The following is a 24,939-nucleotide window of genomic DNA, read 5'->3' on the forward strand; positions in this document are numbered from 1 at the left end:
CAGCGACCTCCTTCCCTGGGGAACAAGGGCTCTCTCCTCAAACCTCTTCCCCACCTGTTGTCACCTACCTGTGCAGGTACTCTGTCTCAGCAGCTCAGAGCTCCAGCCTGGGCAAGGTCCCGAAGGCAAGTGGGTGGAGCCAGGTTCCATCCTCTGCAACCCCCAGTTCTAGTTCCCTCTGCAGCTGCCCCCTCCAGCTCCAGGCCCCCTGGGCAGCCCCCTCCTCCCTGCCGCCTGCTAGCCCAGTGCTGCGTCTCTCCTCTGAAAACCAGACTAGGGACTGGGGGGAGGGGGGGAAGATCCCAGGAGAGGAAGTGGCATCTGACGGCCCCAGCACCAAACCTGGGGGGCTGCAGGGGGGAGGGAGGAGCAGGGAGGCTTCTCATTGTGTGAGGGAAATTTTATTTTTAACAGATGCTAAGGCAGATGGCGCAGAATTAACAGAAAATGGGAGAGGAAAGAGAGGAAGAACATTACTGACTCCGGAGAGAGTGGACATTAAAAAAATAAAGAATAAGGGAATGAAAACAAGTTTAAGTGCTCTCTCCGGGGGTGGGGGCGGGCGGGGAGCTGAGAGGCAGAGAGGGATGGAGCAGCGTGGTGATAACCAGAGGCGTGAAATTACAAAAGTAAAATTTGTGGGACTCGGGAGGGGCTGAGAAGGCCCCAGTTTCATTGCAAAACTCACTCAGAAATTACTGATGTGATGTTTGAGCTTTTATCATTAATAATAATCGAGAGGGGAGAAGAAGACAAAAGGACTCGTGGGCTTGGGGTGGGGGGTGGTTTGAGGCACCAGGAGAGAAGGTGCTTGAGCCATGGGGGAGGGGCGAGAGAAGAGTCATCTCTGTGACAGAAAAAGGAAGGGAAGAGAGAAAAACCCAGGGGGATACAGCAAAAACAGACAAATGGAGAGACAGAGGCAGAATAAAAGGAAAGGAAGGAGAGGAAGCAAGGAGGAAAGGGAGAAAGAAGGGAAGCTGTAGAAGGGATCAAACAGGAGGGGCTGGGGCAGAAAACGGTTGACAGGAGATGCAGAGACACAGCGATTGAGACAAAGAGACAAAAAAGAAGAGAGACAGAGAGGGGAAGAGGGAGCCAGAGAAACAGCATCAGAAACATGAACACACTAGTGGGCAAAGAAAGTAGCTCCAAAGATGAGGGAGTCATGGTCAAAGTGACCAAAAGCAGGGGACCAAAAGAAACAGGAGTGAGAGACAGAGACAAAAGAGCAGAGGTCCAGACAGATAGAGAAATGCAGGAAGAAAGAGAAAGAGGCAGGAAGAGTGAAAGAGAAGGAAGTAGGGAGAGAACAAAAACTAAGACAGACTTTGAAAGAGACACAGAAAGAGTTGGAGAGACAGAAACAGACCCACACGATCAGGATGAGAAAGAGGTGAGATGGAGAAAGGGAGAAAGAAAAACTGAGCCAGAGGCAGAGAGAGACAGAGACACAGAGAGGCTGTTGGGGGAGACGACAGAGAGGACAGGAAGGGAGGAAGGGATGGGAGACAAAGAGGAATGGCCGTTTATCTCTCCTCCCAAATTAATTGAGGCTACATCAGCCTGAGCCACTAAAACGGAGCGATTATGAATGGGTTAGTCACAGGTGGAGTTAAAGGCCTTCAGAGGGATATTAGCCAAAATTGAGTGGCTTTTAATTTCTTTCTAACGAGAGATTGTGGCTAGGGAACCAGGCACCGCCTCCCCTCAGCTCCACTGCTAAACACAGCGCAGGGGTGGCCCGGGCCACTCGCCACCTGACCTGTGTGGCACAGGCAGCCAAGTGGAAATGGCCATGCCTGAAACATGCCCGAACATGCTTGCAACATGCCCGCAACATTCCTGCGACATGGGACACAGTGGTGGGTAGCCCAGTGGAGGGCCGGTGGAGAGGGGGAGGAGGGGTCACAGTCCTTGAAAGTGGCCAGGCCAGGGAGAGTGGGGCAAGGCTGAGCAGTCTGGGATGCAGGGGAGGGCAGGAGGGGCAAGTAGATACTGCATTGAAAAGTCCCGCTGTTGCCACAGGGTTCTCCAGTGATCCAGGACCCCACTTTGAGGAAGAAACGTGGTCCAGGACTGCTTTTCTCCATTGTGGAGAAACCAGGGCTCCGAGATTAAAAGAACTATTGCCATTTTACACCTGAGGGACAGCGATGACCTGAACCCTAGGAGAGGAATGGTGAGGTGGAGAGAGCACTGAAACCTGAGGCCAGAGACCTGAATGTGAGTCTCAACTCCCTTCCTAATTCCTGGCAGAACCCTGAGCATCACCCCTCTGGCCGGGCCTCAGTTTCCTCATCAATAAAATGAGAGAGCTGAAGTCTCATATCCCTTCCAGCTCCAATATGCGACGATGCTATGTAGGCGGACTTCCTGTCTGAGGTTTTATCTAGGGGGTCTCTGCTGCTGTGCTTGGGACGCATGGGATAGGGTGTGTGACCCAGCGAGCATTTGTGACCATAAAGTATGTGAACTGAATTTAGGGTCTCTGGCCCAGCAGGGTCTAAGTCAGCAAGTACAGTGAGTTTCAAGCAGTGGGCGAGCAGATTGATGCGCGCCTGGATGGTGAGGGCTAAAGGAGGCCAGAGAAGAAGGTAGATTGGTATGGCCTGGGGAGGCCTAGCACTGGGGTGGCTTGAGGGGGAGCCATGAATGATGGATAGAACTGAAGGGTAGAGGACGCTCCTACTGGGGACACCAGGAACAAAGATGCAGAGATGCCACCCTCGCTCAGGTCGACCCTACATGAGTGTATGATGGGCAAGACGGAGGGGGACAGAGGGGAAATGGTGGGGTGGGCCATGGTCACGCAGGGCTCTGAGGCTTGAGTGGGAAGTTGGAACTCAATCCTGTAGGCACAGGGTGGAGGGCACATGGTGGGTTTCTGAGCAAGGGCAGGAGAGTGTTTTGGGATCTGGGGTATTTGGGGAAGGTCACTGTGGGACAGGATTGGGAGGAGAACATGGAGATGAGTGAGTAGGGAGGGGCTGATGTCATAGGGCGGGTGAACCGCAGTGAAGAGGAGAGAAAGAGACAGATAGGAAAGAGATGGCAGGACTTAGTAACTGACATGGTGAGGGAGCTGAGGATAGGACAGGAATAAACGATGGGGGTGTCAAGGCCAACTCTTTGGAGAACATTGGTGCCAATAACAAGGTGGGCAACGTTGCGTAGGAGCTGAGACAGACACAAAGACCGTTGGCTTCCATCCGACAGAGCAGAAAGAGGTGGAGGCGAGGCAGTGTGGTTCAGTGGAAAGTGCGTTCATCTACATATCTGTGATATCCAATATTTTGTTCTGTCTCGGCCACTAATTAACCATGAGACCTTGGACAAGACACTCCCCGTGTCTGGGCCTCAGTTTGTCCATCTCTAAGATGTGGGGGTTGGTCTGGGCCTCTTTAAGTTTCCCTCTGTGTCAATGGTTCTGTGACTCAGACAAAGCCGGGACAAAGACTGACGTGGGAACAGAGACAGGGACTGGAAGAGAGACTGGCCATAATCCTCGCTGCCCTCGGGTCCCCAGAGCCAACAGCTGCTCCCCCTCCCCCTCGCAACTCCATTAACACTCAATTAGAGGGCCTGATGGGCTCAAGCCAGGGAGCCCCTCCCCATCTCCTACGCATACAGTCCCGATTCCAGGGTTCCTCTGATGGGCCCGTGGGGAGAAGGCTTCACTCAAATTTATGACTAACTCCAGTGGCTGCCCTGCGGCCTCTCCTGCCTCCTCTCTTATTCTTCTTCCTCCCGGGGTGGAGCCCAGAGGGTTGGGTGCGGCTGGGTGAGGCGGGGCACAGCCCACGCTGGAGCCCCCGACATGAAAGGGAGCAGGCCCTGGAGCAGAGGAAGTGGGAGGGGAGAAGTGAGGAAGAGCCGTGAGAGTGTGTGAGAGAGAAAAATGACAGGCCCTGAATATTGGGCGCCCTCACTTTAAATCAAGATAAAAGACTGAAGTGGAAAATGAGAGTCCAGAGAAACCCCGGACGGCTCGGGGCGCTAATGGAAACACATGGCTGCCGGCTGCGGGCTTGTCAGCTTCCCCCGGCGCTGCCATTCCCGGCTGATAATCCGGCCTGCCATAAAATTAGACTAGCAAATACCTCCTGACAAAGATGCATGTTTCTCTCTATTGTGCCATCATAAAAAAAACTCCGCTGGTGACTCGGGGAGCCGCAAACTTCAATTTAAATTTACAGTGCTGCGGAAGGAAAGTGATATGCACTCAAAAATTTTAATAACCTATTAAGTTACGACTTCAATTTCATTTTATGAATATTTTCCTTGGGGAGCACGGCTATCACAGAGAAAGATAGAAATTTAAAAAAGATAAATAGTGCCATTAATCTCCAACATTTCTCTTCCATTATCCTTGAAAATTAGGAGTTATTTTTGTTCAGATCTTCATGTAATTAGCTCCCTCCACTTGATTCACTAGCCAGAAAATGACCATGTTCAGAAAATTAAAAATTTGTCATTAAGTGGAATTTAACATAATATCATTTATCTTTATCTATTCCCCAGCTGACAGCAGGAAGCCTTGGCTGCCGTACCGGCTGGTGTGTCAGAGCGGGGAGGGACTGCTCAGGGAGAGACACTGGGAGAGACAGAGATAGCGATGGAGGGCGGGAGAGAAGGCCATCCAGGAGGTGGCCCGAGCGAGAGTGAGGAGGGAAGGGAAGGCCTCGGGAGCTGAGGTGTCAACCATCGTGGGGAAGCAGAGGTGGCTGAGGAGAAGGCGGAGGCTGCTGGTGTCAGCAGGGACTTGGGCGTGGGCCCGAGAGCAGGGCAGATGCAGGGGCTGGGGTCACGAGAGGAAAGGCAGAGGGGCACATCAGGGGAAGATTCTAAAAGAGGAAGGTGGCTGGTCAGTGGAGCTGGGGTAAAGAAGTGACTTGAGAGGGCAGAAACCCAGCAGAATTAAAGGAACTTCCACAAAAGGGGGGCTGGAGGTGGGATGGGAAAGGCCGGGGATCACTGCCCTCCTCACCCCAGAGGGAACTAGACACCATGATCCTAACCATAGTCTGGCTTCAAGAGAAGACAGAGAGACAGAGACAGTCAGAGAGGAAGTGAGAAAGTGATGAGAGCCAAGAGGCGGAGATGGAGTGAGGCCCGAGTCAGAGAGACCAAGATGGAGAAGAGGAGACATGGCAGACAGACTGACAGCAGGGCCAGGAAGGCTCCAGGTTAGAAGCCCCGAGACTGAGCCCTTGGATTTCTTCCCCTCGAGGGCTGTATGGATCCCTGTCCTACCCCCTCCTCTAAACAGCCCCCACCCTAGTCCCCCCCAAGTCAGAAGTCATCCAATAAACCATTCAGACCTAGTCCTGGGTGGAGAGAGCTGTGGCCAGCCTGAGCCTGAGAGACAGAATTGGATAAAGGGATTAAACAGCGGCACATTAGTGAGAGATTTAGAGTGTAATAAACCCATTTCATAATAATATGTGCGTTGGGGCCAGCGATCCATCATCACAGGAGCCTGTCTGTGGCGGGGGGAGCACTGACCTGCAGGGAGGGGACCTGGATGAATGGCTAAGGATTTTTCTCAGGATCTCAGGATATGGGCAAGGGGTGCAGCCTGGCCCCTGGGACCAGGAGGGAGGCACCAGGATTCTGAAGGCACCTTTGGCTCAAATAGCCATAGAGATCAACCTGGGAGTTCGGCAGGGGAGCACAGGAAGAGATCTGGGGCCTGAGGGCCTTCCTTGTCCTCCCAGCCTAGACCCTTGGCAGTAGGGTAGAAGGGATTCTCCTGTGGGGCTGGGGTTGGGGGACATCTCCAAACTGCAGAGTTCACAGCTCACGGACAGGGCTCAACCAGAGGAAGATTCCCAAATAGGCCACTCCTTCCATTCTGGTTTTGTCACTTATTGGCTATCTGATCTTGGCAAGTGACTTCACCTCTCTGAGCCTCAGTTTCCCGTCTGTCAAATGTAGATAATTAGGCCTACATCATAGGAGCGTTATGAGAGTCACCTGAGATAATGGGTTTGCAATTGTTCTATAAAGTAGAAAATCCTGGGGAAACATTTTATTATTCCTATGATTCCCCCTCATTTGGCTCTCCACCCACATGCTGCCTTGGGATGTCTTTCAGCTGGCTTACTGTCAGGGAGCGTTTCGTCTCCCAGACGGGACTCTGAGCTTATTCAAGGGCCAGTAAGAAATGATGTGCTGATTATATGACTGACTCTTTAATCTGACCTATTAATAGGGCAGAGAAAAACAGTCTCCTGCTGTTTATCTCCATTGAGGAAACCAGCATCAGGGATCAGAAAACAAACTTTTCCCTGGAAAAGGGATTGAGCAATAGGAATGGACCAGTTAGGCCTCAGCTGTCAGTCTTAAAATACTGCGGGGTGGGTGGGGAGTGGTAGGAGGAAGACCTGGAGATGCTGAGAGTGAACAAGGATGCCTTCCTAAGAGGAGAGAGGCCTGGGAGGGTGCCTTCCACCACTTCTTCCTTCCCTGACCCCTCAGCTCCCACTCACCAGGTCACTGTTGACCTCCTGATAAAAAAAAGTTCCAATGACTTATAGATTTGCAATCCAGCTCCATTATTTACTAGCTTGATAAATTACTTATTCAGTCTGAGCTTCAGTTTCATCATCTGTCAAATAGAAACGATAACAGTACATACCTCGTAGCACTGAGACAACTCAATGAGATAAAACTAGGAAAGAGTGTAGTACATGGTACACAGTAAGCATTTAATAAATAATGCCTGTGATTGTTTTTCCGTGCTTTTATTCTTCTTGATCACGAATCCTCAAAAATCCAATAAATAATGGATTACAAGACATTAAATGATACACCATTGCTTACAAAACGACTCAGAGCTCCTTCGCCAGGTTCTTGAGACCCCCATTGCTCAGAACCCAGATGCTCCATCTACCCCTCCCTCATGTGGGAGGCTGTCATCTGATGGAGGGGTTTCCAATCTGAGATCCATGGAACCCTAAATGCCTTTGAGGTATTTAGAGGGTCCACAGAGTTTTGATTTGAGTTTTGTACAAAGACATACTCTTTGAAACCTCAATAAAACTTCACATGTTCACAGAAATGTTATGAACTGAATTTTAACACATTACGGGTTACCTTCATGATAACGTGTGTGCTAATTGACATGTTTCCCCCCAATGATTAAAAAGCTAAAATATGGGGCTTCCCTGGTGGCGCAGTGGTTAAGAAGCCGCCTGCCAATGCAGGGGACACGGGTTTGAGCCCTGGTCCAGGAAGATCCCATGTGCCACGGAGCAACTAAGCCCGTGCGCCACAACTACTGAGCCTGCGCTCTAGAGCCTGCGAGCCACAACTACTGAGCCTGCGCTCTAGAGCCCGTGCTCCGCAACAAGAGAAGCCACCACAATGAGAAGCCCGCGCACTGCAATGAAGAGTAGCTCCTGCTCACCGCAACTAGAGAAAGCCCGTGTGCAGCAACAAAGACCCAACGCAGCCAAAAATAAATAAAAATAAAATAAATACATTTTTTAAAAATAAAATAAAATAAAAAGCTAAAATGTGAGCCTTCATAATATGTGCTAGTAAAATACTGTCTTTCTCAGTTTTATCCACTGGGTTTGTTTGAAAAAGGGGAGGGGAAGTACTCTACTAAAAAGAAATGTTTCAAATCATTAATAAAGTGGAAAGAGTCACAAAGACCTAGGTCCCAGTCCCAAGTTTCTGAAGTACTTTGGGCCTCTGTTTCCTCATACATATGTGTATATACATGGACCACACAGGGTTGACAATGGGCTTAAATTTTTTTAAAAATGAGAAAGTGCCTGGCACTGTACTTGACAGAACTCTGGTAATATCAAAAATGAATACTTATTGAGTACTAACTATACATTAGGCCCCGAGCTGAGAGTTTGCACTTACTACTGCATTTCATCCTTGCACCAGCCCTGTAAAGTAAGTTTTACCATTAACCTCATTTACAGATGAGGACCCTGAGGCTGGGGTCCTTTGGCTTAAATAATTTGCCAAAGGTCACAAAACCATAAGCTGTGGAACTGGGTTTTGAATCTAGGCAGCTGAATACTAGATCCTGCTCTTTTTTTTTTTTTTTAACATACTTAGCACTCACTAGGTACCAGCCACTGTTTTAAGTCCTTTTACATGTTTTAATTCATAGAATCCTCACAATTACCATGGCAAATAGTATATCTCACAAGACTTGTACAATGTGACTTTCACAAGAGGTGGGGTCTATTTCCTCTCCCTTTGAATCTGGGCTGGCCATGTGATTTATTTGACCAATAGACTTTGACAGAAGTGACACCTTGTGACCTCTGGGCTTAGGCCTTAAGAAGTCTTGCAGCTTCCATAATTACCTCTTTGGAAGTCAGCTACCGTGTAAAGAAGTCTGAACTATCCTGCTAGAGAGGCCAGTGAAGGGAGGGAGGCCCTGCAGGATGAGAGGCCGCCTGGAGGAGAGCTAAGGCTTTCCAGCCAATCGCCAGCATCAACCATCAGACATGTCAGTGAGGCCAACTTAGATGCTGTGATCCCAGCTGCGTTTCCAGATGAATGCAGCTGCAAGAGTGAACACAGCCAGCACCATGGAGAGCAGAAGAACCTCCCATCATGGAAAAAAATATTTTTTAAAATGGAATGGAAGCAACCTAAATGTCCATCGACAGATGAATGGATAAAGAAGATGTGGCACATATATACAATGGAATATTACTCAGCCATAAAAAGAAATGAAATGGAGGTATTTGTAATGAGGTGGATGGAGTTAGAGTCTGTCATACAGAGTGAAGTAAGTCAGAAAGAGAAAAACAAATACAGTATGCTAACACATATATACGGAATCTAAGGGGAAAAAAAGCCATGAAGAACCTAGTGGCAAGACGGGAATAAAGACACAGACCTACTAGAGAATGGACTTGAGGATATGGGGAGGGGGTGGGGTGAGATGTGACAGGGTGAGAGAGTGTCATGGACATATATACACTACCAAATGTAAAATAGGTAGCTAGTGGGAAGCAGCCGCATAGCACAGGGAGATCAGCTCGGTGCTTTGTGACCACCTAGAGGGGTGGGATGGGGAGGGTGGGAGGGAGGGAGATGCAAGAGGGAAGAGATATGGGAACATATTGTATATGTATAACTGATTCACTTTGTTATAAAGCAGAAGCTAACACACCATTGTAAGGCAATTATACTTCAATAAAGATGTTTAAAAAAAAAAATCATTGTTGTTTATAGCCACTAAGATCTGGGGTGGTTTGTCATATAGCAATAGATAGCTGAAACAAATAGGGTGTGTACTTCTGTTTCCTTATTTTACGAATGAGAAAAATGAGGCAGAGAGGGGTTAAATAAATCAACTAGGATTAAGCCACTAATGAGTGACAGAGCCAAGGCTTGAGATGAGGCACTCTGGCTCCAGAGACCACACGAATAACCACTAGGGTGTGATAAGCTGGAAAAGGGCCCCTCAAAGGAGTCTTCATCCTAATCCCTGGAACCTGTGAACATGTTACCTTACAGGGTAAAAGGGCCTTTACAGATGTGATTATGTTAATGGTCTTGTGATCAGGAGATTATCCTGGATTATCTGGGTGGGCCCAGTGTAATCACAAGGACCCTCATAAGAGGGAGGTGACAGGGTCAAAGTCAGAGAGAAAGGTGAGGGGAGGCAAGCACATGAACCAAGGAATGAGGACAGCCTTTAGAAGCTGGAAAAGGCAAGGAAGGAGATTCTCCCCTAGAGCATCCAGGAGGAACCAGCTCTGTCAACACCTTGACAATAGCCCAGTGAGACCCATTTTGGACTTCTGACCTCCAGAACTGTAAGATAATAAAATGTGTTGTTTTAAGCCACTAAGTAGCATAGGAAACTAGTACAGGGGGCCTCTCCTATTTTAAGGGAGCTGGATCCCTCCCATAGGCTCCAGCCAGACCAGTCTCCTTATGGTCTCCTGTCATGTTTCATGCTCTGTTCTTCTCTGGTTCTTGAATATCTCTTTTCTCTCCATCTATTTAATTCATTTCTACCCACTTCTTCCAGGAAGTCTTCTCTGACCATCCTGAATCACACTGCTCTGTCCTAACTCTATAGCACTTGATGTTTTGCACCTTCTCACTCAGCACTAATATCAGTGCTAATGTGTTGGCGAGCAGCCCAGTGACATTTTTACGAGTGTGAGTCATTGAGTCTGAGGACATAAGGCTGGAGAGGCCCTTAGAGAGTCTATCCCTTCATTTTACGGATGATGAAACTGAGACCCGAGGAAGGGAAGAAAGTCACTTATCCAAAGCCACATAGCCAGGGCTTAAAGACAGTCTTCTGACTTCAAATTCATAAGCTCATTCATTCAGCAAGTACTTACCAAGCCCTCATTATGGGCCCAGCACTGAGCTAGGTGCTGGGAATCACTGACAGTCATAAGCAGATAAGGTCTCTGCTCTCACAGGGGCCTCCAATTTGTGAGAGAGATAAACATTTATGCAATAATCACACAGATATATAATCACTCACCAGATAAGTGCTAGGAAAGAAAGTTCCATAAAGTGAGCTGTGGAACGGCAAATACAGGGAACTATTTTAAACTGGAAAACCAGGGAAAGCTTTTCTGAAGAGGCAACCATCGAGCAGGGATGTGAATAATGGTGAGTAGAGTTAACTAAGGTCTCTCTAGGGGTAGAGGGAAGGAGAAAAGTGTTTTAGGCTGAAGAAATGGTGTGTGCAAAGGCCCTGGGGCAGGAAGGAGCAGAACAAGGGGGAAAAGAAGGCCAGGATACCTGGAGAGTAAGAGTGACAGGGAGAGAGAGCTGAGGCTAGAGGAGTCCATAGGGTCAGACCATAAGGGCCCAAGAGGCCACAGTGAGGTTTTGATCTTAATCCCAATGGCAATGGGAAGCCATAGGATGATTTAAAGCAGAGCAGTTACATGATCAAATTCACATGATATTTGAATTTTATGGTGTTTTTCCCCTGCCAGGGCCTTCCCTTATCTCTATAGACATGTTAGAGATCATCATTACAGGGAGTTTTATGCCACTCTCTATTCCACTCCGTGCCTAGCCTTGTACGAAGCAGGTGCTCCATAAATATGTGTTGATTAACCTCTCAGCAGCATGTGACACTGCGGATCATTCCCTCCCCCTTGAAGTGTTTGTTCTCAGGCTTCTGTGCTGCTGCATGCTCCGGCTTCTCTCAATCCTCTGACCACTCCACCTTCCCACCATCCCATTTTAAGCATTTCTCACTGTATCATCTTCATCCTCTTTCTTCTTTGTCCACACTCTCCCCCTTGGTCAGCCTGTGCCTCCCACAGTATCGATCTCTTCCTTCTGAGCAGAATTTAAGTTGCACGAGGGCTGGGACTTTGTCTGTCCTGTCACTGTTGCATCCGCAGGGCTTGGCACAGTGCCTGGCACCCAGCAGGCACCCAGAAAATTATTTGATGGGGGTATATACTGTACGATTCTCTTAATATGAAACTCAAGAGCAGGCAGAATGAATCTATGGTGATTAATGTCAGAATAGTGGTTGCCTGTGGGGAGACAGTGACTGGGAAGGAGCACAAGGGAACTCGTAGGGGCTAGAAATCTTGATGTGAGTGGTGGTAGCACATGTATCTGCATATGTAAAAGCTCACTGAGCTGTAAGCTTAGGATTAATGTTCTTTATTGTATGTGTGGTATAGCTCAATAAAAAGTGAAAATTTGTTTATACCACCACTCTCCTGAGAGGGAATTCCTAATTTCTAACTGCTTTGTGTGTCCATCTAGATGTCCACCTCATGATCTTCCCCAGCCTCCCAAATCAGCTCTCCTCCTGATTCCCATTCCTAGTGTTGTCAGCACTATGCTCCCAATTATTTAGTTTCCAAACCTCAGAGCCATCTTGTTCCCACACCACCCCTTCTTCTATCCTGCCTCACCCAGCTTTCCAAGACACATAAACACAAGTGGTCCCGTGGTTATACAGAATTTTAAGATGGCCCCATGACTTTCACCCACTGGTGTTGCTCCTGTGTTTACAATATAGGGCAAAAGGGAGATTAAGTGTGTGGGGGATGCTAATCTAATCACAGAGCTCTTTAAACTCAGAGAACTTTCTCTGGCTACTGGCAGAAGAGGAAGTCAGAGCTATTCAAAGCACAGGAACATGCACTATTGCTGCCTTTGAAGGAACTAAGAGTGAGTCCCAGCTAACAGCCAGTAAGACAATAGGAACCTAAGTCTTACAACCACAAGGAACTGAATTCTGCCAACATGAATGAGCATTGAAGCAGATTCTTTCCCAGAGCCTCCAGATAAGAACCCAGACTAGCTGACTAGCCTTGTCAGAGCCCAAAAAAGAAACCAATCCAGCCCACTCAGACTTTGACCAATAGAACTATGAGATCTTAAAATAGTTGTCTTTTTAAGCCACTAAGTTTGCAGTAAATTGCTACAGCAGCAATAGAGGACTAATACCTATCTTAAATCCCATCTATTCATGGCAGCCTTTGTTGTCGTCCCTTCCTTCCCATTACTTTGGTCCCACTATGGCTCCGACTCTCTGACCTCACTGCTGCCCAACTGAAATATTAATCTCTGGGCCTCTCTCCCCAACCCATCCATCCAACTCACTGCCACCAGATTCCAAAGTCACAACCCTGATCACATCCTTCTTTTGCTCAAAAAGCTTCCACGACAGTGTAGCTTGTTGGTTACACTCTGAAAACCAGAATGCAGGGTATAAAGCCCAGCTCTGCCTCTAAGTAGCAGGTAACCCAGATCAAATTGCTTAACTTCATCCATAACTTGGGAGTGAGGGCACCATCCTCACAGGGTAGTTGCAAGGATTAAATGAGATATGCATGCGAAAAATAGTTATGCATGGCCCAGCAAAGGTAGGCACTCCACTCTATGAATCAGAGACTATCAAAGACTCCAGGTGGCCAACTGGTTAAACTTTTCATCTTGGCCTTACATTCACACCCCATAGGCTACACACACACACACACAATCTCTCCAGCCTTTTCTCCCACTCCTCTTCTGTTAGTCCCATCCTTTTCCCTCCATCTTCATCACCACTCCCTTCCATCACATTATCACCTTCTATTCTGAGTGGTCTCCTCATATTCATAGACCTCCATTCTCTGCAGTCAGCAGGGACTGCTGAAAACACAAGCCTGACCATTTCACTTGTAGGTTTAAATCCTTCCATGGCTCCTCATTGCTCTCAATATAAAGTCTAAAATTCTTCCCACGACCGGGAAGGCCCTGGACAGCCTGGCCTGCCAACATCTCCAGGCCCCTTCCCTTGCTTTCTGTACCTGTCCCTCATACTCACCAGGCTCCTGCTAACCCTGGGCCACCCACCCTTTGCTGTTCCCTCTTCTTGGAACACTCTTCTCTTCCCTGTTTGCCTAGTTGACACCTATTTGTCCTTCCAATCCATAATTCAGTGGGAACTTCCTCTACAAAGCCTTCCCTGACCTCTCTGGTGAGTCCAAACCTCTCTAGTAGAAGCTGTAAAGGCCTGCTCTTTTGCAGACCTTCTCATTAAAAAAAAAAAAAAAAAAAAGAGGTAACATAACTCTTCCCTGTACTTATTTCCACGCCACAAGGACTCGGGCTGTTTCTGTTTCTGATCACCATCATGTCCAAAGAGCAGAGCAGAGTGCCCAGTCCAGAATCTGGCCTCAGTAAATGCATGTTAAAGGAATGAATGAAAGAAACGAGTACAATCTGCTCAACTGGATTGCTTTTCCCACAGATGCTTTCTCGTCTCCACGCCTCTGCTCACTCATGTCACTACACTTGATATGCTTTCTGGCCAACTCTGTTTCCTATAAATCCAACCCACCCCTGGCAGACTCTGCCAAGTAATCTTGCCCAACATGTGAGCCTGCAGTGGCTTCCACCTCCATTCCTCCCCCTGCCCCACCACAAGCATCTAAGTTTGTATGACTTCTTTCTGATTGTGAAAATAATGTATGCACATTGTAGACCTTTTAGCTAACGTAGATAATGCAGAAAATATAAAAGAAAAAACTAAAAACATTTCAAATACCACTCCCCATGATAATTGCTACTTTTATTATAGAGTATGTCCATTCTTTTCCCATACATAATCATGGAAAATGTTTAAACCTCACACAAATCAATCTCATTTTTTAAAAAAAGTTCAGACAAGTTCAAAAACTTGCTCAAGATCACACAGAAATGGTAAAAACAGAACCAAGATGAGGAGACCAGCCTCCAGCCTCCCCTTGCTCTCACCATCCCTCCCAGCCCGTCTCCCTCTTCTCCTCCTACTCCTCTTATATCAGAGCTTACTCCCTTGAAACCCAAAGCCAAACTCCCTCTGACACCGTCCCTTTAATCCAGCAATTCCACTTGAAGGATAGTCACTTTGTACAGTGGTAGAAGACCAGTAACAAACTAAATGTACATCAATACTGTTTTAACAAGTAACAGTACATCTTCACAATGGGACACTATGCTGTTGTTCTAAAGAACAGGAGAGATCTTCATGTATTACTCTGGAATAATCTCTAAAATAATTTGTTAAATTAAAAAACTAAGATGTGGAACGATGTGTATAGTTTGCTATCATTTGTGAATGTAGAAAATATTTCTACAATGTGTATGTACAATATTTCCACACACAAAAACGACACCAGTAGTTACTTCTGGAAAGGAGAATATAGGAATTGAAAGGTAAGAAGGGACATAATTTTCGCCTTATATCCACGTATAATGTTTATCTTTTTACCATACCCATGCCTTTAGTAAGTAAAAAAACAAAAACAAAAACAAAATTTTCCAGACTTTTTCTGATCATCCCCCGAGCCCATCTTCACTCTATTATGTGAAGGTGTGTGTGTACCTCCTGGGGACACAGGTGTGCCCTGCTCCCCTCTTCTGATGGGGACCTCCCAAATGAGGCTCACACATGGACCATTTTCAGAGATGGAAGACCTTGTCTCTTCCACCAGAAGAGCAGGAATCTTTAGTCACTTGAAGGCCAAGGACTTTCATTCTAGCCCTGGCTCTGCCATTCACTAACTGTGTAACCTTGGACAAGTCATTGGACCTCTCCGAGGGTAAGTTCTGTCTCCTCTATCAGCCAGGTGAAGAGTTCTCCATCAGCCCCCTAGCTTCCAGATTTTCAAACAGTCTGTCCCTTCTGCCTATAAAATACTGCTCCCTTCTCTGTCTTGGTAGCTCCTACCCATCCTTCAAGACAGCTTTCATATCACCCTAGAGGAAAACCTCCCTAATCTATTAGTCAAGGAGATTAAACATTGTCACAAGCCCCATCACACTTGGTCAGCATGACTTGTTCAGTGTTTCCCTTCTCAGAGTACAAGCTCCCTGAGGACAGGAACCATGCTGTGCTTATCACACCTAGCCCAGTGCCTGCCACATGGTTCGGGCTCAGGAAATATTTGCTCTGAGAGTAAATGGACATTGCCCTTGTCCAGACCCTCCCCCCCAGATCCTACGTCCTGATAAGACTTTAGCAGCCTTCCCGGCCACTCCAGGAAGAGGGGTGTCAATGGGGATCAGATCACTCCATTGCCACCCTTCCCCTAAAGTCTCTCCGCCCACCTAGGGCATCAGAGCCTGAGCTCTTCCCCACCAGCACATCCACACCCTCCTGTAGGAGCAAACTCCTGTAGGGTCCAGCCTGTTTAGGCCTATCCTCCAGGGCAGGGCCCCACCTAGGCCAAGGCAAGGGCCCAGACCCATTCCCTGCCCCCAGCCCAGCCGGAGAACGCGGTGGCCCAGCCCAGCCTGGCGGGCCGGCCCATCAATCGTGCTCCCAGGGGTACAAACCAATTTCTCTTGCTTTTCCGAGCCCGTCTCCCTGGCGGAGCCTGGAGGAGCCTTCAATCGCATTAATCCCAGCCTGGCGGCGGTGACGAAGACGGATTTCTCCACCAAACGATCCATTTGTATCTCTCGTGCACTCACTTGGTTTTTTTTCTGTGCGGATGTTCAAAATATCATGAAAAAGGCGTTAGTCGGCTAGCTGTGGCGTAGCGAAATAATAGAGTGATCCGGCAATGCGCTCCTGACCTTGCAGGACAGCTAATCCATCCGCACATCTATCTTAATTATTCCCGGTTACAAAAGAGAAACTCCACCATCCATTCATTCCAGGCTGGCAATTCCATTTTCCACCCCCACTCACGCCCCATCCTTTCTCCACCATTCCCCTAGCCATATAGGCCCATTCACCAGGGCTACAACAGACTCTCCCCATGGCAGCCCAGTCTAGCCAGGCCTGAGCCCAGCCAGTGGCAGCCCAGCCCCTAGCCGGCTGCTCCATGAGATCAGAAGAGAGGCACTCTGGCTCCCTTCCCCAGAACTCTGACACCCCTCCATTGGAGGAAGGCTAGCTACCAACCGGATTGAGGCACAGCCAGGACACACACACACACACACACACACACACACACACACACACACTGATACCCTCACAAAGGCAACCATAGACTCAATCTCATCCAGACTCTGACATTCAGGCCACCTCTCACACAGACACCAGCAGACAAGCCCACCCCCTCCCCACCCCACCCCAGGCCATTTTAGCTCTCCTGCTACCCTGGCACAGACGCTGGGACAGATGCTAGGATGGGCATTTTGACTAAGGGCAAGCTCCATAGAGGATGTCTTGGTCTGTCTGTCTCCCACCCCAAAGCCAGAGACCCCACCCACTATATCATCTCAGTCTACTCATTACAATGCAATACAACCTGGGCAGCTGGAGGAGCAAGGTGTAGTATGAGAGAGGAAGAAAGCAAAAGGGGAGGAGTGAGGAGAAAGAGTTTGAGCAGAGATCCTCCAAGTGGGACAGAAAGGAAGAAGGGAAGGGAGTTTGGGGTGGTGTCATGAGAAGGTCATTGAAATGGTATGTGGTTTGTGTAACACAATTTGAGCTAATGGTACCAGATTCACTTTGGGGATGCCTGCGCCAGTCTCTAAAGCCTTTTCTAATTCTACTCCTTAATGTACAATTTTCAGATCCCTCATTCTAATGATTTTAATGCAATCAGCAAAACTAGGCATGTAATTTTCTTGGCTCTGTGTTTGGCTATGGTAGCTCCTGGGAACCCTGGCTCCCAGTTCCCATGCCCTCCTCCGCCAGTCCTTCCCTCCCTTCCCTTTCACCCCTCCCTTCAGCCTCAGTCAACAAGTCCTAATGAGACTTCTTCAGCTCTCCGGGCTGTGAGAGAAACAGAAGGAGTTTCAGTCCCCGGCCTCATGAAGCCCAGATCCGACTGAGGAAAGGCCACAGGGCATCTAGGCCAGAACTGGGCAATGGGGATTGTCTGCTGGCCCAGCCTGGCTAGACTGGTGGGGTTAGAGAAGGAGGAAGGCTTCCTGGAATAGCTCCGTGGGCTCTCCCTCCCCTTCCCAGAAGCAGCAGGCAGCCTGGGCTGGGCCTGGGGGGCGGTGTGCAGAGGAAGGACCATTTGTCCTGAGACAATGGCAGAGAAGGGGTCTCCAAGCGCTGTTGAGAGCCAATTTGTAGTGGTGACGGCCGAGGTTGCTCCAAAGGCTGGGAACAGCTGGAGCTCTGGGTGACTGATGGCTGGGCCCAGGAGAGGGGCCATTGGTCTGGCAGACACAAAGGCCCCGATGGTGTGCGGGTGGGGCCCGTCAAAATCATTAAGTGCCGAAGATGGGAGCCCTAGACTTCAGATGGGACCAGTGAGTGGGGGGAAAGAGGTCAGGAGCCTGCGCCTCCCTCCCTGCAGCCCCTCCTCCACCCTCCATCCCTGCTTTGGAAACTCAGCCACCCACACCCCTATTATCATCTTATTTGCATAGACACCTCATCCCCAGCCTTCCAGGTCCCTGGTCTTACTCCATTGAGAGTCCAGGTTCCAGTCCTATTTGAGCAGCTCTGGCTCTGGGGCCAACCTGGGCCTGGCTGAGCCTCCCCGATCCTCTTTGGGGGACTCGCCCACCCTCAGGCACTACATTCGCTAGCCAGTGGCCTCATCCAGTCATCAGGGTACATGACATCCTTAATTCAACGCCAGGAAAGACCTCCCTCCATTCCAAAGGGAAGAAACCGAGGCCCTGGGTGGTGACTTCTCTCGCTTCTCCCTCCACGTGGGAAATGCTTCCCCCACTCGACCTTCCCCAAGGGGGAGGGAGGGGCAGTGACACTCGAGAAACCCGTCCCCTCCCCATCCTCCAGCCCCGCCCCCGCCCTGCGGCGCTCCCGGCAGGGGAGGGAAGCAGTGACCCGGCCAGGTGGTGATGATGCGGCCGGCCGCGCTGGTCACTCTTGGCCGCTCCCCGCGCTCAGCCCGACCCCCCTCGCATGGGTCACGGCGCCGGCAAAACTCCCTGACACAGAAACGCCTCGGGGCCTGCGCGTGTCGGGAACAATCCTCCGCCTGATGGGAAGCGACAGCCCGGCTCCGCCTCCCTCCGCTCCCTTCCCTCCCGCGGCTCCTCCCCTGCGCCTCGCTCACCCGCCCGCTGCGGGCCCAGCACTGTCCGGCGGGGAGCCCAGCAGGTGCCCCCGGCCCCCTCACCCCAGCCAGACAAGTCGTCACCCAGCCCTCCCGTGCGTCCTGGGGTGGGGAAAAGGGAGGAGGAGCAGCGTCTCCCTCGCTGCGGCCTCAGACCCGGGGTGAGGGGAATGGGGACCAGAGGGGCCCCGGAGAGGCACATGGCAGGGGCCAAGCAGGCAGCCGAACAGTTTGCATTGCACGACCCCACTTCTGCTTTCACCATGTTCACATAAAGACTGAAAAGAAATATACCAACTTGTAGAGGGGGTCTTCCTGGATGTAAATTGACAGGTGGGTTTTCCTTTCTTTTTCCTTATCTATATCTCCTGAGCTTCCTTTGTCTTTGTCTGTGTGTTTGCAATAAATATATCATGTGTGACACTCCCCCCAGGGGTATAACAGCCACACCAGGGCAGAGGGGTTGTTGGAGGGAAGCTCTGTCCCAGACCCCAGGCCCTGGCACTGATTCAGCCACAGGGAGGGAGGCTAGTGCACTCTGGAAGGGCTGTGGGTGAATGACCCCTCACTGGGGGTCCTGTCCCTCCTCCCACTTTCCCTGCAGAGGCTGGGGGTATGTGGGGAGGGGCTCTGGCTTCAGGAGACAGGCCCAGATGTACAAAAGTAGTCTCTCAGCATTTCCTCACACATGGACACTCAAGGACACTCAGGGGTACGCTGACATGCTGGCACACACCCACACACACTCACACATGCATTCACACACCTATAAACATATCCTTGCAGTCATGGCCACACACCCAAGAACGCACTCACGCACAGGTAGGCGCTCACAGGAGCACCTGTGGCCCTGCTGTACTCACACACTCAGCCTGCCCCTCACAGTCCCTGCCAAACACCACCCAGTCATGGCCTCCTGCTCACATCCCTCCTCCAGCTCAGACCCTTCAGGGAGTGAAGGCCTCGTTCACTTCAAACGCCCTCATTCATCCTTCTCCAGCTGTTTTGCTGCTTACCTCAGCCCAACCTTCTCCCCACCATCGGGCTCTCCTCTCCCTCTCCGCTAAGCTCTCACTTCTTGGTGCTGAGCTACAAGGCCCCTCCTGCCTTCCACCTATGAAATGATGACCTGCCCAGCCCCACCACAGAGCCTTCCTCCTCCTCCACTCCTACTCCTCCCACCTCACTCCTACCCATCCTTTGTGGCCTAGCCTGGGGCCCAGATTCCCCGGAAGCCTCCCCTCCTGAAGACTGGCTCCCCCTGGGACTCCTATCCCCTGACTTTACCCCTCACTCAGGTGACATTCCTTCTGCGCCTTCACCTTTGATTCTCTCTTCATGGTTGTGAATCCTGTGAGCTCCTACAAAACAGGGGCAGATCCTGACTTCATCTTGCATTTCCCTTACCCCACACACCTGCCTAGCAGTCCCTCAGCCGTATTCCTTGATGAACGAATGAATGAGTTAAAGGATGTTTGTGAACATGGCTTGTCTTGGTGTTGAGTGTGACCGTGTGTGAATGAAGAGGAGGTGGGAGCAGAGGCAGCTACATGGGGTAAGTACCACTGCCTGATCCCTCTGCTTAAGTACGAACAACCACTGCACTCCTCCCAACTACCCTACCTGGGAGGTGTCCATTTTATAAAGAATCAGAGGCTCAGAGAGGCTACATTATTTCCGAAAGGTCACAAGGCTGGGAGTGGCAGACTCTAAGGCCAAGGATACTAGCTGCGCCTACCTCCTTCCTCATGGCCCAGGCTAGTGCAGTGGCAGGGGGTGGAGCTGCTTTCTGATAACCATACTGCCCCACCCAACCTCTCCAGAATGAGGGGGCCTCTGGTCCCCTCTCCACCATGGGCCCTAAGTCTATCTCCTTCTTCCCAAGCCCTTTCTTCGGTCCTAATTCCCCTTTCTGCCCTCTCTGTTATATAATCTCTGCCCAAGATAACCATCTCCTCAGTGTTCCTTGAACACATTTCCAGGAGCAAGAAAACAAGGACTACAGTCTTGGTTCCATCACTGACTAGCTTGTGGCCTTGAGCAAAGCACTAGTCACAAATTTACTCTGGCTTGGTTTTCCCCGAGTGTGTGGAGTGGGATGGGGCTTGTGTAGGTGCTGTCTCAGGTTCCCTGCAGTGTCTGCAATCTGGGCTCCAGTCCCTGGGGACAGGAGGGCAAGAACCAGCCAGCATCTTACCCACCCTGGTCCACCCCCAGGCCCCCAGAGGGGTTTGGGCTGAAAGAGGGCTGGAAAATGCTGTGAATTAATTACCATCAGACCTCCGGCCGCTGTTCATCTCTGTAAACAAACATTTTAATATGCAGTAATTAATTACATCTGCCACACCGACACTCCTCTCGTTCATCCTTCTTCAGCTTTTCTTCTGCTCACCCTGAACCAACCTCCTCCTCCCAGCTGGGGCCTGAGAACCCAGGCAGGGCCCCCTCCCACCATCTCCCCAGCCTTCTCCCCCCACCACCAGATGCAGGTGCTCACATCTGCCCTCCTACTCTGCAGCTTTTGTTCCTTTTTCTATTTCTCTAATACCTGTCTGTCTTTCTGACAGCCCTTTGTCTCTAGTTCTCTCTGCCTGGATTTCCCTCCGCAACAAAGTTTAATGCCAGGGACACATTCTGGGAGAGAGAGGAAAATGAGGAAGCCAGAGAGAGGAAAATGAGGAAGTCAGTGGATCTGCCCCAGGTGACTCAGCACATGAGCAGACGTTTCAAATCCTTGGTGGTCCAGGACCAGGCTGATTTACAGGGATTATCCAAAAGCCAAAACAGACCCTGTTCCAGAAGTAGCCCTCCTGGCCCTAAGAGCTCCTAAGAGTCTTCCTGCCCCTGTCTTTTCTGTCTCACTCCCAGCCTCCATAGCAGCTCAGTGTGAAAAACAGAGAGGACACATCCACCCAGCTGAGCAATTACTCTTCATAATTACTTTTCACCGTCTCCAAGGGCCAGGAGTACCACCACTGGATCCACCTTCGGCGCCCCAGCCCTCCTCGGCCTGCCTACCTCCCAGGGGTAGGCAGCCAGGTACGGTGGGAGTGTGGGCGGTGCCCCCAGCCCGTGGTAGGGAGCGTACCCCTTTTCAGGGAGGTTCATTCTGCCCTGCCTGGAGTCTGGGTGGGAGCCGGGGAACCAACACTGGATCAGAGGCGAGAACGCCAGATGAGAATGAGACGAGGGGGGCCAGCTGCCCAGGGTTCGGAGCGACAGGAAGGGTGGGAAGAGGACCGAAGGTCCGAGAGGTCCGGCCCAGGCGGCCCGCCCCTGGGGACCCGGGAGCGGAGTGGGCGGGGTAGGGCGGGCGCCACCAGGCGTGGCGCAGGGAACCGAGCAGAATGAAATGCAGATGCAAAACGTGCTCGTAAGAGTTTCCTCTCTCTCCCCATCTGCCAAAGCCGAGATTTTAATCTTTAATCCATGAGCAATCAGCGAGCAGCGGCGAATGGCACATTACAGATGTTTTACTGTCGCTGGCGCTCTCAGCTTCCGCGCTCTGAACAGGCGCGCGGGGCGCCCCCGCCCCTCTTCGCCTTGCCAGCTCACACCCCTCCCCCTCCGGTCCCTCTTCCCCTCCCCCTACCCCCCAGGTCGTGGTTTAAGGGTATTCCCTCACCGGCATGCTCCTGGTCCGAGGTGGAGCTGGGAATGGGGTGCAAGGCCGTTAACCCTTGCTAGCGGAGCTGGGCCTCCGCTGGTGACGCAGGGGCACTGGCGGGGAGGGGGCGGCCTTCAATATTGCGTTGAGGCGAATTCCCCGCCAAGTCCAAATTGGGGGCGCGAGGAGCGGGGCATCGAGTGCCCTGCTGGCTGAGCTGTCCCACCTCCAGTCCCATTCCCCGACCCCACCTCCGGAGCCGCTCTCGGCTCCTGCGATTAGCGCTCCAGATGTTCGACTGCGCTGGGGCTATTTCCAGATGTTGGGCACCTCTGTTTTCACGTGTGGGACCATGCTCCCCTCTGCATGATGAGGAAGGAGAGTACCTCGTGGTCCGATCTGGGAGTCCCTAGGGAAATCTAACGGGGTGGCTTCTTGAAGACCAGCTGAAAAAACCTCACATCAGTTGGGGGAGTAGTGCCCTCTGTCAAATGGGAGTAGGAGTCTCTCCCACTTCTTGGGAGCTTGAGCAGGAGGAGGAAGATGAGAAGCTCTGGAGTCCTTATCAAGCCCTGAGGCCAATTTGCTCCCGCCAGCTTCTAAAGGATCACCGAAAGCCACAGGAATGTTACTCTGCCTCCAGCTCAGAAATCCTTAGCAGTGATCCCAGTTTGCAAGTTGTGCGATTATTTGATTAATATCTGTGACTTCCAGTAGCCCATAAGTTCCATGAGGCCAAGGACTGTGTTTTTACTTATTGTGTTCCCTGGGTCTAGCACTGGGCCTCAGTAGGTGCTCACAGTGGATGCTCAATAAATATTTGCTGACTGAACGAAGGCATTCAGGTCTGCTGTAGTCTTGGATAATATTTTCTTGTGCCCTTATCATTGAAGACAGGCCCTTCACCCCATGCTCCTAAGCATGCACACACAATCCTCCTCTGTGGAGACTCCTCTCAAACTGCAGGCCTTGTCTTTCTAGAAAACGGCCCATTTTTTCCCCTACCTCCATGGCGGGTCTTTCCCATTAGATAGAAGAGGACCCCAGGGCAAAATATGTCTGACACTAAGCTAGGGCTTCTTTGGCCAGCTGCCTTCTCTCCCCAGGCCCCAGAAGCTAGGAGGACCCTCTGACTTAGCCTTCCCGTGACTCTTGGACATCCTCTCCCTGCCCCCAGCTGACCCCTTCCGTCTGCATGACCACAGACACCGTAACCCTCTCTGATATTCCTGTTCCCTAGTGGTTCCAAACATACTCCCAATCCCAACAGAGCCCCAACCTAGTCCAAAGCCCCGTTTCACTAAGCATGGTCCATCCCATCACCGAATCTCCCCACTCTCCATCCCAAATGGCTTCTGGTCTTCTGAGAGGAAAAAAGGGAAGGATGTGGAGACTGGAAATGCAGAGGATAAAGAGGTGGAAAAGAGAAAAGCCTGCGAGGAAACCTAGACGACCGGAAGAAGAGGGGCAGAGAAGGGCACAGAGAACGGAAGAAGAGCGCCTTAGAAATAGAGGACAGAGGCAGACGTAAAGACAGAAGAGGCAGAAACAGTGATTGGCAGAAGCAGCCAAAGAGGCCCAGACGGACAGACAGAAAGAGGGATAGAAAAGAGGGAGGGTGCTCTGGGGCCTGAAAAGTGGAGACTCGGACTCCGGGAGCCGGAGCAGCAGCGTCGGGGAGGGAGACACCAAGGGGCGAGGGTCCGGGATGGGGCGAACCGCCGCGAGCCCGGTCCTGCGCTAGCCGGGCGCCGCCTGTCGGAGCCGCCCCGGGCCTAGGCCGCAGGGCCCATAGGCGGGCGGCCCTGAGAGGCGGCGGCGAGGGAAGCCGGAGTGAGAGGCAGCCGAGCCGCATGTGTGTTTTTATTATTATTATTTCTGATTAAAGAGGAATTCATCTCGTATCTGCCTCCTGCCAGGGGCCGAGGCGCCGCCATTGGGGTTAACGGTGCGGAAGAATACAAAAAAATTTCATTGAGGAGGATTATAAAAGTTACTAGCTGGAACATTAACAGAAGAGTAACTTGTAAAAAATGCAATATTACAATATTCACAAGGACGGCAGAGCGTGGTAAAGCTATAAAATTCAACATTAAAATCTTCCACAGCCTAGATAACCTAGTTAACAAACATGGTATTGGAACTACTTTTCTGTTGGGGATGATGCATACGAGCTGGGGGCTGATCACACCTCGGCAGCCGCGGGAGGGGGCGGGGCGGCCTTGGGATAGCCCCGCCCTTTCCCAGCCTTAGCCTCCTCCCCAGGAAAATGGGGATAACAGCCCCCATCAAGTGCTGGGGAGTGCCTAAGGAAGCACCTCAAAACGTCTGATGGGGCTGTACACTTGTGAGGTTATTTTTGTGTGTGAAGTGCTAATTAAAGCAGACAGTTCACCGTGGATTTAGTCATGCTGAATAGGACATACATTTCTGTAACTGCAAGATGTGCATATAAAATGTATTAAGAAAGGATTGTACGTGTGCGTGAATGGATACATTCCAGGTGGGCTATGTGTGCATGTGCAGGATGTGTGTACCCAGGGCCTCTGTAGATAATATATGCATGGTATGTAAATGTGTATGTAGGTAGGGTATGCAGAGCATAGAGCTTTGGGGTTCAGAGTGTGTGTGTTCATAATACGTGTATATGCCTAGTGAGACTCTATGTAGGGTTTGTATGCATAGAATCTATGTGCAGGTAAGATATGTGTCTAGACAGGATAGGTATTTGCTGAGTATACGTGAGTGCATGGTGTATTCATGTATGGGATATGTATGCTATCACAGGCACATAATGTGTCTTTTTGCAAGATGTGTTTTAAAGAAGATATATGTTTGCTTGGTTCGGTGGGCATGCATGTGCAAGGTGTATATATC

General features: G+C 50.5%; 1 long non-coding RNA gene across 5 annotated transcripts in view; it reads right to left on the reverse strand.

Moving 5' to 3' along the window:
* Window positions 1-24,939, reverse strand: part of LOC309636103 — a 164,843-nt gene that overhangs the window by 114,411 nt on the left and 25,493 nt on the right. For 3 of the 5 annotated variants that reach the window (XR_014249231.1, XR_014249232.1, XR_014249233.1), the window contains exon 3: window positions 15,799-15,948. This is a non-coding gene — a long non-coding RNA (uncharacterized lncRNA). Of the gene's footprint in view, window positions 1-9,200; window positions 15,949-24,939 lie in introns of those variants that run through there. The other 2 variants (XR_014249234.1, XR_014249235.1) reach the window with 1 other exon arrangement.

The sequence above is a fragment of the Balaenoptera borealis genome (genome assembly GCF_965194805.1).
Source record: "Balaenoptera borealis genome assembly, chromosome: 10".
NCBI lineage: Eukaryota > Metazoa > Chordata > Mammalia > Artiodactyla > Balaenopteridae > Balaenoptera > Balaenoptera borealis.